We start from the raw sequence: 13,765 nt of genomic DNA, 5'->3' as shown, positions 1-13,765 counted from the left end.
GGTAGGCTATAGTATGGTATGCTAAGTTTAGTGTGCCAAGTGTCCCTCTAGTTTCTACTCAGCTCCATACCTTGAGAATGAGAGAGGTGGGAATCTCTTTCCGGGTCTCGAACTGTAACACCCCGCGAAGGGAATCAGAACACTGGAAGCTGGATTCTCTGCGAGCAGGGATGACAGCGTCTTGTCAATGCGTCAGGCCGGAACACGGGCTCCTCTAAAGTCGAGGTCTCCTACTTGCTTGGGCACGGGAAGGTACATTTATACCTGGTAGGTGCCTTGGAATGTTGGCATTGACGTAAAGTCGGGCAGAGGAAGACGTCAGGAATGAACCCTTAATGAATAGCTGTTCAACCATAATAAATGAATTCTTGGAGAAATCAATAATCCTGTGCTAGGGGAACGCCCAAGAGCTTAAGGGTCTGGTTTCTAAGAACTCGTGACGTTGGGGTGGACGGATGTAGGTGACCATGCCTGTATTTGGATAGCATGGCTAATGCCTAAATAAAGACTGGGATCTAATGCCTATATTAGGACATGTTTCAGGAAAACCTATATACGAACACCTGAAGCGGAATACAACAATGTAAAAACACTTTTGGATCTGTACAATACTCCGAAACAGAGGAGGCAAAGGAGTAATATTCACAGAAGATGCAATGCAGAAACCCCGAAGAATTGCTATCCGGGGTGCCAGAGGAAGCAGTAATGTAGTACTGCTCACCTTTCTCGTGTCCACTGTGGGCCCCAGAACAGCACAGAAATGAACAACCAATAAGGAATGTGTGCCAGTATTAAGCACGTTCAGAACACAACTAGGGAACAAGGACCACCCTGTCCTGAGGACGACCACGCAGGACTACCGGAGAGTCGAAACACATGATGGTACCCATCTCAAGGAGATAGTTTGATTATTGTGGTGACTGTAGTGCACAGTGGGCTATGCAATTGCCTGCAGACAATATATAATATATCCTGCCAATACCCCCCCCCTTCGAGGGACACATACTATGAGAAGGCAGACAACCAAGAAAGGCGTCTAAACCATTATAGAATGGTTTTCTGAATATAGATTTTGTAAATTTTTTAATGCTCGTTAATAATTTCATATTATCATATCGGTCCTCCTCATTGTAGTTGCTCTATTTACTTTACGGTAGTCAAGATGTAAATCTATGAGCAATTAAAACACAATGCATAACATTATCTAAACCAGCTCTTAATACATGGCCTGTATGTCTGGTAGATGTTGTTAGGAATATTAACCCCTTCAGTGCCCATGACGAGCTGGACTCGTCATGGGCCGCGGTGGCACTGTGCCCATGACGAGTCCAGCTCGTCATAGACCCCGCCCGCTAATACAACGGCCGGCACAGGGCGGGGAAAGGGGCGGGCACTGAAGGGGTTAACTGTTAGAACCCATTTGGGGGCAGAGGGGCATCGGGGGTTACAGGTTCACAACCGTGAGGGTTGTGGCACTTTACCACTGATGTCTAGGGGGCCTGACTTGACACTGCAAATTGGTCACCACGTACACCCTTTCCACACTTCACTCTCAGGGTAAGATGGGAGAGCAGTCCCTGCCTTCTCAGGGAAGTTGTGTTGGGGGAGACTTAGGGGGAGATTTACAAACAATTCATGCAGCGCAGCCCCCAGGGAGGCTGCACTGCGTTGCGCGTGCTCCAGCGGAAAAGGCAAATTTACATATTCTCCCTATGTCACAGACTCGGCATCACACCAACTCATTCATACATTCATTCATTGGTGGGGCCCATAACACCAACACTCATACGTCTCACTCGAATCTGTGCACAGGAGAAAAAGCGCTGGGCATGTGGGGGTACCTTGTTTCCTATCAGGAGTAATTCCTTTACATTATACACATTATGCACATCTGCACCTACAGAATCCTGACTTTGACATCAAGGCACTCCACCACTTGGTCGACGGACCAATTAGTTGGACTGGTTGATGGTGATTTAGAACCAGCTAAAACACAATTAAAGCCTAGGAAACATTAGTTTAAATTCCAGTACTCAGTCAAAGAATCACAAACTCATTTCTTCTTAATCTAAATCTTGTTTATCTAATATTAGTTTGCTCTGCATTAGCATTTAGGCGCTACAGAATATAACATATTCAATTCATTTCAAAGACATCAAATCTTTAGAAAATAAGCATAGATTTTGTGTTGCATTATATTTACCAAAATCTCAGAATTGGCGACCCTCCGATCACACAGAGGATTATTCAAGACCCTGCGACAATCTCCAGGATAAACTGTCCAACCCACGAAAATAATCAAACCATCAGATGGAATCGCCCTCTCGAATTTAAAGAAACCCAAGGAAAACCATGGAAATCTTCATCAGCTCAACGTAGACTCAATGCCATAGACCGGGGGTCTCCAACCGGTCGATCGCGAGCTACCGGTAGCTCGCCGACCCTCTGGGAGTAGCTCATGCCTCCTATCTAATTATTAAGACGTGATTTCGCATTTTATTTTGTATTCCATCATTCTCTTGTAGGGCAATCAGCCCTTGCCTGCCCTCATTCAAATTAGCTGCTCGGATTGGCTGAAGTGAGCTTAGCTGGGGCGGCGCAGGCTGAAGAACGTGACGTTCTTCCTGAAGTTACATGCCACCTTACTTTTCCAGGCTGGCATCACGCTTCGTATTTCCCATTTGATCCTCCCGGAGTAACTGCAAGGTAAGATGGTCCGTGGCCGAGCAGCAGCATAGTGACTTGGTAAAATTGGCTCCATGCATGCAAGGCCCTTTGGTTTTAACATCGGCTGCCACCGCGCTTTAGATCTGCATTCAGGAATAAAGCGCGGTGGCAGGCGACGTTAATCAAAGGTCCTTGCGGGCACTGTGCTGCTACCGCTGTGGCAGCCGATGCTAAAATGCAAGGTCCTTGCCTGCACTAATCTGCTTTCACTGCCTTCACCACGCGTTCATTTGCCTGTGCGTAGTAGTCAGTGAAAGCAGCTCCGTGCATGCAAGGAACTTTGATTTTAACATGGGCTGCAACTGCGCTTTACATCTGCCTTAAGTAATAAAGCGCCGTGGCAGACGACTTTCAAATTAGAAGTCCTTGCATGCACTCTGCAGCTACGGCGCTTTACGTTTGCCTGCCTTCAATAGTAAAACACGGTGGCAGACAACATAAAAATCCTTGCCAGCACTAAAACTCTGTGACTGTCATGCAAAGGCAAACATATGGCGTGGTATAGTCATCAGTGAAAGCCTTTAACCGATACTACACCGCGCTATATATTTGCCTGAAGTAGACCGTGAAAGCTGCTCAGAGCATGCAAGGATCTTGGATCTTAACGTCCGCAGCCACCGCGCTTTACATCTTTCTTTAATGGTAAAGTGCGGTGGCAGCGGATGTTGAAATCAAAGGGCCTCATATGCACTGAGCCTCATTTTTGTAATTTAACTGTTGGGCAATTTGAAAACGAAGGTCAGACTGAGGCCAACTAGAACAGTGCATCGAAAATATGTACTTGCACTGTCGACTCAACATTAATGAATGTATATTTTTTTGAAACATGAAGGCTCTGTGCGTCTTGCTTTGCATATTTCCCTTCTGCTACACAACATGTGTCAACAGGCAGAAACAGGGCATTGCCACCAGTCAAAGACGGAGTCCCTTTGATGGGTTTTTCTCTTGTTCTTCTCTGCTTTTTAAAGCCCAGACTGCAAAATCGCAAAATTCATGCCACATAATGTCAGAAGGGAAAATACATTTTTACTTGCCAATCTCCTACTTTTGCAGTAAGGCACAGGCTCCAGAATTAAAGAGGTTTACACCTGTGTGCCTTAGGGGTATGTAGCAATTGTGCGCAGAGGACAGCTGTACTGTTAGTGAATGGCTTTTGAGAAAATGGAGATGTGCTTAGTGTAGGATGCAGAAAATGCTGGCATCTGAAATCTGTGAAGTGCAGGACGAAGTGCGAACATAATTGAGTGAGGACAGGTGAAAGCTAGACTGCAAAGTAAGCCCTTGTAAAATAGACTGCAAATTATGGTTTTGATAAAATAAAAGGCTGCCAAGAGATTGGAGTTGGATTTCTGGAAGTAGAAGACTGGGCAGAGAGTGCAAGGCTTAGCAGACAGTATGTTGCTGTGCTGCACAGAAGAGCTATGGCTATGCATTTTCTGGACTTTGCAGAGTTGAAGCAGGTGTTCTAGAACTGAGTGAAGTGCTTTATAGTGAAACTAGGGTTGCTACCTTTCCAGATACCGGCCATTTGTTGCTGTTTTAATAGTCTGCTAAGCGCCGAGCATGAAAAAAAGTCATAGGTATTCACTTGTAACATAACTTTTCTCCCTTTGTTTACTTTACTTTATTTGATAATGAAGTAAGGAGAGGCCTTCTGTTGCAGCCTTCTATCTATTCTAGCGCTTACTAATCCAATGTGTGGCACTGAAGCACTTACCTAAGTGGTCAGCAAGCTATGGCATGTGAACCGTGGGTGCTTGGACATGTTTTCTTGTGATCCTATGTGGGAAGTGTTTCCTTGTCTTCCCTGATGAATACCAATAATTAGGCGTAAAGTCAATTAAGCTGGGTATGGGGGGTGTCTCAGAAAAATGCGTGAGTTGCTTGACCTTTAGTAGCTCACGACGATTTTTACTGATCAGAAGTAGCTCTCTCTACAGAAAAGGTTGGAGACCCCTGCCATAGACGATCATCCCAGTGAACCATCCCCCTTTTTGCAGATCAGAGTCTTTTATACCCTTTCTCCCCGCTGACTTCAGATCAATATGCAACAATTTAGGGGCAAAACTGTTCTGATTGGCTAATCCAATTCAATTTGTAAGTTCTCCGAGGTTTCTCATGTCCGACTGGTTTCCCATGAGACCTGGCATGGCTCACATAATGGCGGCATCCTCTGAGCTCCATATTAATTACTGCGGCCTAGCAGGCCCGAATGCCAACTTAAGCAAAAACAGACATAACAGTAATTAGAATATAGAAATGAAGATTCTAATGTTTAATCCCACACTAATCCCATTATATATTAGTATTTTCCTAGCTTGTAGCAACACTTAAAGCAATAATACTCACTATTCTGCATGTCTGAAAGCACAAAACATCACAAAAGCAACGAAAATCATGCAATTCTCTATTTCACCACAATCTAAAGTTAGTTTGCGTACCATAGTTAATCAGTTTAGTTATTCTGCTATGCAATTAGCATTTTAGTCCCTCGTGTATCTTGTGTTTAACAAGGTGTAAGGATTGGTTAGCTGTTCCACTTCAAACTAATTAGTACGAGTTAATGCTTAGAATGATTACGTAATTAATTTCATGCAAATGTAGGAGGCATACAATATTGTGTTTTACCTGCTCCATCACGCGACAGGGAGAGAGCAGGAGAGCACCATATCTTCAGGGATATGGCTCTCTCCTCCCCTTTCCCTTGCACCGGCACTGATTTCAGCTGCTGTGTGCCACACACTCACCTTAGTGCCACAGCGCTAGGGTGTGTGCATTAGTCTAGCATAGGTTTTATACAGAAAAGTTGCCATTCCTGTACAAAATACGATGCCCAGATACGCAAAGTTTTTCCCACTTTGTATGCGTGCTGCACAGTGCAGCAGGAATGCAGTCGGAAAAGGAAGGAGAAATGAAAGCATTTCTTCTTCCTTGCTCCTACTTGAAAAGGGCGCAGTTTTCTCATGCTAAACCCAATCTGCGGTATTTAGTAAATTGGGTTTAACATGAGAAACCTTGGGTGGTTGCATGGGAACGCCTATGCACTACCCTTGGCACCCCCCCATGTTGCAAAGCAATAAGAAGCAGCGCTATGCGCTGCATCGCATTACTTTCCCGTTATTTCCAGCGCTAAACAAGTTTAGCACTGGAAAGTAACTAGGGAAAAAAAGAGTTTACACCGATTTGCATCACTTTCGTGACGCAAAGACGGCGCAAATCTTAGTAAATCTCCCCATTAGAGCTCAATACTGTCAACAGCAACTAGTCCTTCAGCTTCCGGCAGCCCACAGGAACATCATGAGTGCACTAACTGATACGTACTGAGGTCGTAGGATGATTTGGATCTCTTGGTTTGTGGTGGAAAATCACAAGAAGGATGGGAGACTCTCTCCAACCTTTAGTTGGCACCAGTTACACCCCCTAGTTCAGTCTGCCCCACCCTTTGGACACAGCAGCTGGGTCTCTCCTGCTTGAGCATTCTCTTTCCCAGGCCATAGGTAAACCCACATCCTCAAGAAGGATGTGCAGACTTCAGGTGATGTCCCTCACCCTTGGGAACACAGATGTCAGTGACACCAGCCCTGGATCCCAGAGGTCCTTTGAGTACTCTGCAGAGCGCTCCCTAGCCTTGGCAATGAAGAACATGAAACTGGAATGAAGTAGGGCAGTTTGAGTCACACGTTTATGCACATTTTCCAGACAGTTTCTTTTCACAGTTATGTTCCTATGGCTCTCTCAGCTGGTAGCAAAGATACTGCGTCCAACTAAAGCACCCAAAATGTGAAAAAAATGAGATGTGGAGACCCTGCATCTGCCTGTCATCAGTGTACTAGGGTAGCACTCAGACCAGAGAGAAAGGTGGTAGACCCTGCCTAGAAGATCCCTTCTCCTTAACAACAAAATCTGCTGACCCACCTCCCGTTCCCTGCTGTCAACCCAAATTGCAGTGCTCAGGAAGAGATACTCACCAGACCCTTGCTTATAGGTCACAGCTGTATAACTAGGGAACCCTGTCTCTGTCCTCCCACACTTCATTCTCTCAAGGCACCTGATCTAGCGAAGGAATGCGAGCAACACGCGTCCATTGTCCTCAGATGATGCACCGTGGCCTCCATCATGTGCTATGTTTGACTAGTTTAAGATGGACCCCACTGGTCTATGCAGCCGCACACTCACAAGAAATATGGAGCACTGCTCCCAGACACTGCAAGCACACAGGAATGTCAGTGCAGGGGCTTGGCATGGCATTCAAGCTGAACTTTACACATGTGAGGCCTGTAGAAACCACACTTATCCCTGACTATTAGGAAAATACTCCACTGCCAGCACTGCTTCATCTATGTGACCGAGGACAGGGGCAGGAGCATCCCTCAAGGCCTGAGCTTGGGTCCTGGTCTCAAAACCATGATAACAAGTTTAGGCCTCACCTTGCACACAAGGTTACCATGATTACAGGGATCACAAAGTATTAGGATACCAGATCACCTACAGCTTAGATCATCATCTTTTTCCCTGTCCTTACGTAGATTCTTTTACCTCTACTTCCTCCTCACTCTGCTCTGTTCTGTCTACCAGCGCCAGGAAGCTTCGGTGTCAGTGCGCTTTACAAGCAACACTTAACATAACATAACATAACCTAGGCAGGGATACAAACCTTTAATACCAAGCAGGGGATAGTCCCATCTGAAAGTCAACTATTGCAGTGTTTGGGCTCTCAGCGCAGGCTCTATCACATCGAACAGATACTTTATTTCTTGGGTGTGCGCATCAGAAGAGCGACCTCCGGCGGCAGATCGTTCTCCTACCTCGCCGCCAAGACCTGGAACACCCTCCCCATCCCCCTACAGCAGACCCGAGACCTACTCACCTTCAGGAGGCTACTCAAGACCTGGCTGTTCGAGCAGTAGCATCGCCCTCCACCTCCCTAGCGCCTTGAGACCCTCACGGGTGAGTAGTGCGCTCTACAAATTCCTTGATTGATTGATTGCGTAGTATTGGGTTTGTCCGAAGGCCTACTGTTAGAAGGTGGTTCTGACACTATGGGCCGCCCAGATTTTTCGCTTTTTGAACACCTAATTGTTGAGCTTTTACTGTGGGGGAGCCTCATAAGTTGGGACTCACCCACAGTGAACTCAGGATGTAAGAGACTGCATGGGGAAACCATCTTTTCTCAGGGTATGATGGCTATTGCCTCCTGGATGAAAGCCAACTATCTCCAGTTAAACTCTGAGAAATCTGAGATTCTGTTGTTCGGAGGGGCTAACATCTGCTGGTCACCCAGCTGGTGGCCGGAGGAGCTGGGTAAAGCCCCTGCACCTAAAGAGGTGGCTAAAAATCTGGGCATTAAGCTTGATAATAAACTCACATTGCAGACCCATGTTAACACTGTGGCAGGGTCTTGCTACCACACTCTAAGTCTACTTAGAAGAGTTTTCCCGTTGCTTCCATTATCCACTAGGAAGACCCTAATTCAGGCCTTGCTCATGAGCAAAATTGATTATTGCAATGCCCTTCTTCTCTCTGCTCATGCTGCCTCTTTGGATAAATTGCAGGTCATTCAAAACACAGCTGCGCGACTGGTTACGGATTCTCCGGCCAGAACACCTTCTCTGCCTCTGTTGCATGAATTACACTGGTTGCCAATTAAGAAAAGAGTGCAATTTAAAACAGGTTGTTTGATTTTTAAGGCTCTAAATGAGCTGAGTCCCTGTTATCTAACTACGAAATTAAAAGCCTACAATCCTATATCTTCACTTAGATCAGGATCAAAAGCTCTGCTTGCTGTTCCTAGAATATATAAGGCCCGTTCTGGTGGCAGAGCCTTTTCGTACCTTCCCCCTTTGTTTTGGAACAGACTTCCCCAATATCTTCGCACGGATATGTCCCTTCTTTGTTTTAGAAAGCTGATGAAAACATACCTCTTCTAGCCCAAGATAGTCAGCTGTCGCAAGCGCAGAGATACCCTTCTGGGTGATTCAGCGCTATATAAAACTATAAAAATAAAATAAATAAAATAAAATAAATGGGGATTTTACTGGTGTTCCCCTGGCTTGACCAGGCCACTGTTCAGCAGCTGGAGTAAGGGACACCGGGCTGGTTACATGCAGACACATGTGTACATGCGTGTGCACACGTGTACGGGCTGCGCAGGGGAGATTCCTAGCGTGCGCAGTCCAGGAGCAGCTACAAAGTGAGTGGTGTGGCAGGACTTATGCAGTATTGGGTGGTGACATGGAATAGGCTTTATACACTGGAATGAAACATGCCAGGGAAAGTCAGTGTGTCTTACTGTTTTTTCACTTCATTCTCCCCTATGGGAATGTGGAGCGAGGGGCTAGATTAACTTCCATTAGGCCTACAGATTCCAGACACGCGCTTAAGTCCAATGTAGTAAATGTGAAAAGAAGTATTCTGCAGAGTCCAAAGTCATATTTGTACTGCTTTTGGGTCATCCAGAACTGTCATATTTCTCTGAGCCAGCCATGACCAGACCCAGGCTGAGGGCTGACCTCAGCTGGATGGATTGATAACCTTTCTTCCACAAGCTAGGGCCTCCTCTCCACAAAGAGAAGACGGGTGGGGCTGCAGGCCAATCCATCAACTGCTGTCGGTGGGTGCCAGGCACCAGGCTGCACCAAGGAGGGAAGGCAGCGTGGGCGGAAGGGGCTCCAGACATGTGGCCAGAGACACTGGATGACGCCATTTTGAACAAACCCAGAGGCTGGACAAGAAGGAGGGAGCAGGGGCAGGGACGTGATGTGTCGCTGTTTGATAGGACAAACAGAGACTTCCTGCCAGCCCCCTACTCAACTTTTAAAAAGTGCTTGCACAGGAAGAGAAGCTCTCTCTGGGGTGTGGTCTGCTGAGGCTGAAGGTGCTGGAGCCTGGCGCAATGGGCAGTTGGAAGAAGAGACCCCATGACTGCCCCCAGGACCCTATCAGCACCAGAAGAAGAGCCCAGGACTGGTGCAATGAAGCAGGGGCCTCTGCGCATGGAGAAGAGAGGAACAGAAGGGGAGCCTGGCGAAAGGCTTGCGCAGGGAGCCAGTGAAGACAGCACACTGCTGAATCTACCCTCTCAGAGACCCAGAGGGCAGAGGAGAGTGTTCCCAGTGGCTGGGGCTGGTAAAGAGGAGCATGAAGCGCCCCATAATGCCTCGCCGGGCATTTGGAAATCTGTCGTTTTGGTGCTTTGTGGCCCCCAGAGGAGGGGGGTCATCCTCACTTGTGAAAAGGTGCTGGGGGAGCTGCTGGAGAAGCACAGTCTTCCCCCCCCCCCTCCAGCACGAAGAAAAGTCCCACCCTCAGTGTCACGGGGACCTAAAGGAAACTACCCCTCAAGGGCTCAGCTAGCATTTAAACACATTCTAGGCTGGAACTTTTGGTTTACAGCTGAGGGTGTGTGGAGAAATGCATCATGAAGTGAAGGGCTGAGTTGGGGATGTGTGAAGAAGTGCATCCTCTGGAGGTGAAGTGGTGTAATTGCACCGAAATGCATTTACTAGTGGTTATTTCTTTTTAGGTGGACTGAAAGTCACATGTGTAAAGTGAAGTACCTGTGTATAGTGATGTTAAGCTAAATGGAGTTATGTTGCTGGACCTTCCTGCTAGGGGGTCTGGCTGTATTTACGTAATCCCATGCTTTTACCTGTGATTCCTTTTAAAGTGAAGAGGCGCACTGCAGGAGAAGTGTAGTTACAAGGAGTACGTCTTTTGAAGGGACTGTAAGTCACATGTGTAAGGAGATGTCATAAGCCAAGTGGGGTTATGTTGCCAGACAGTCCTGCTAGGGTGTCTGGCTGTATATGCGCAATCCTATGATTTCATCTGTGATGCCTTTAGGGGCTGTAATTGCAATGCATTCAAATGATCAACCAAGGTGATGAGAACTGTCATTCTAAAGTGTGCGTAAACATGGTTTCTTGCTGCTGCGCTTAGGTGAAGACCCCAGACTGCTAGCCCTTAAGATATAGAAGTGCATACTTTATGGTCAGTAGGAGATGCTCAGTCAGGGTCATGTGTCACCAAGGCAGGTTTAACCCTTTTTTATGCTTGTTGAGGTAATGGGGTGGGTCGCCACTCGGATGGTGCCAGTGCGCAGGGCCCTCGCTCCAGGTTATGTTCAACTAACTGCATTGGGGGCAAGATGATGTGCATACACGGGAGTGGAGGTACTAGACCCCAACCCCCTGCGGGAGGGATGGAGATGTTATGCAATGTCACAAAGTAATTCCAACAGCTTATGTATATTTGTAAATTGGTGCATAGTATTGAGTAGTGTGTGTGTTTAATAAATGTACTCTCACTTTTATACAGCAAAGTACAGACTGTACAATCAATTATTGAGTGTTATTTTTGTGCACCTGCAAATGGCGATTACTAGCCCACACCACCTCCCTTGAGTAATCCTCAGACTGCTCTGCAACGCTACCCTCTGAGAGTCAGGCGCTACAATTGGGTGTTTGGTTCCCAGTGGAGGACAAATGTAGTCATGTTATTTGTGCAGGCCTCACAGATGCTGCCTCGTTTTCCAACACCTACTACATACGATATAGGTACCCCCCCACACACAGCACCCATTGTTACATTCTTCCATGCTTCAGGGAGGGTCTAAGGTGCCACCATCCTTATGTTTGTGGGATGTACAGTCACTACAATGAATCCTCTTCAAGTTTGAGTTTGTCGCCATAAAATCCACTACTTCGTGATGGTGGCATGTCATCTGACTGACTGGCCAATAAGATTGTATGGACTCGGTGTTACGGGTATAGTTTACTATTTGTATCTGTTAACCATGATAGGACGTGTTGTACGTGATTGACAGGCTATAGCAGTCCTCCTCTTAACCAGGACATATGTCAGACCAATAAACCTATTCTGTGTCTATGTCTCTTGGATCTGGCTAATTGACCTAAGCAGCATGCTTCTGGCCTGCACTGAAGGCCTCTCTCCTTGGGACCTCTGAGGCCATTGCCATTCCTGTAACCCAGTATTCCTTGACATTAGGGCAATCCCAAACCATACTGAGGTGCGGAACAAGCTGCCTGCATTTTCAAATATCTTCCCAATACGACTGCGGAATAAGTAGTTTGGTGCAGGTTATTAATTTGGATTAATTTAAATCTCAACTGCCTAGATATCTTCCTAGTTGCCGTTCATTCCAGGTTAGCAAGTTCTCCACCAAGTTTTGAAGCAACGCTGAAGCGTGTCTGTGATTGCTATACAGCACATGCGCCAAATTGAATTTGCGCCAAAGGGGCATTCCTAGGGGAGGAGCAGTGCAAACACCCATAGGTTATGACGCATGATAAACTAAGACAGCCTGACTGGGTTTTGTATAAAAACCTAGGGGCATATTAACAAGGAACAGGGAAAATTAACGCTAAGGGTGCTTAGCGTTAATTTTTTTAACGCCCGCTATCGCTGGATAATATCGCCTGGTTATCGCGTTATTAACAACACTAACCGCCTAGGCGATAAAAAATCCAGCGATAGCGGCATTTTGGGAGGTTATCGCTGGTAATGCAGCGATAAAACCACAAGGATAGGGGTATCCTTGTTGGTAGCACATGGTGGACTTAGCCATGTAATCCACCTCCCATTGGATTACATGGCTCAGTCTGAAAATTAGCAGACGTAAAAAAGCAGCGTTAACCTTGGTTAGCGCTGCTTTTTTTGTCTCTAACAGGGTTAGCGTGAAGCTTGATAATGGGAGAAATGTCGCTTAGCTCTGGAACGCCCACTTTGCATCTCATTAGAGATGCAAAGGGAAGCGTAGTGAAAAGGGGTGCTAACATGCGATATTGCATGTTACCACCCTGTTGTTGATAGGGCGATATTTTTTTTGTCCACTTCTTTGGCTTTTAAAGCCAAAAAAAGCGGAGATAAAGCCCTTGTTAATATGCCCCCTAATGATTAGTGAAGGCAGGCACAACAGAGGATGAATGAGTTTGTTGAATTCTACCAGAAACCAATGAATTGCAGATGTGCTGCCGCACACAGCACACATCCAATGCGTCTGGCACGACTGCCATTGTTTATATAAAGGAATGTGCACTTAAAGGGTATGACACCAGAGTATCTCCTAAAATATTACATCCACAAACACTGTTTCACCCTAGAGTAAAGAAAATGACTTGAAGAGCAAGGAAACACAGGTTAGGTTACAGTTACAATGCGAGCACTTTTTAAGGACGTATCTGCCATAAAAGAGAATTTCTACAATCCCAAACGAAGCCAAAGCAGGTTAAAGGCAGATGCCTGGCTGTGTTATATTCCTTATCAACGCTTGCTTACTTCAGAGCACTTTCACTGCAGGTGCTCATGTTTCTCTTAATCTGTAGCTCTAAATAGAAATGTGTTGTAAGGCTGTGTTGTGCAGGGCACTTTCTTTGCTGGTGCGCCTCTCTCCCTGTAAATAAATGTGACCCATTCAAAGGCTCTTCTGTACATCTCTTGTCTGTTCCCAGCTCCGCAGGAACATCTCAAGATATTTTAGTCTGCTCCTGGCTTTAGGGATGGACATGGAAATCCTAAAAGTGATCATGGGGAGAAAGGTCTGTGTCTTGGTACGGGTTTGACAAATCCGCGTGGGCCATACTTGTAATGTGGCTCTTCATGGCCAATGTGCTCATGCAGGTTTGCACGAAGGTGGCCCACCCTAAGTTACGATGTGCCTGTGATGTGGAGGGTTGAGAATTCCTAGGCAAACCTGCGCTAATTCGGCCCGATTCACAGAACTAACTTAAGACAAAATCCTAAACTTACTACCATTTTGGTATTCACAGAAGGCACTTACTCATTTTGGTATTCACAGAAGGCACTTACTCATTTCGGTATTCACAGAAGTTAGGAGTCCTAACTTTAGGACTCCTAAATGCCTTCTGTGAATACCGAAAGTCTTAAAGTTAGGATTTTTGTCAGTTTAGGAGAAGTTTTAGCACTCCTAAACTGAGAAAAATCCTAACTTTAAGACTTTCGGTATTCACAGAAGGCATTTAGGAGTCCTAAAGTTAGGACTTCTAACTTCTGTGAATAC

The sequence above is a fragment of the Triturus cristatus genome, chromosome 1_1 (assembly GCF_964204655.1).
Source record: "Triturus cristatus chromosome 1_1, aTriCri1.1, whole genome shotgun sequence".
NCBI lineage: Eukaryota > Metazoa > Chordata > Amphibia > Caudata > Salamandridae > Triturus > Triturus cristatus.
This window is presented reverse-complemented; position numbering follows the sequence as displayed.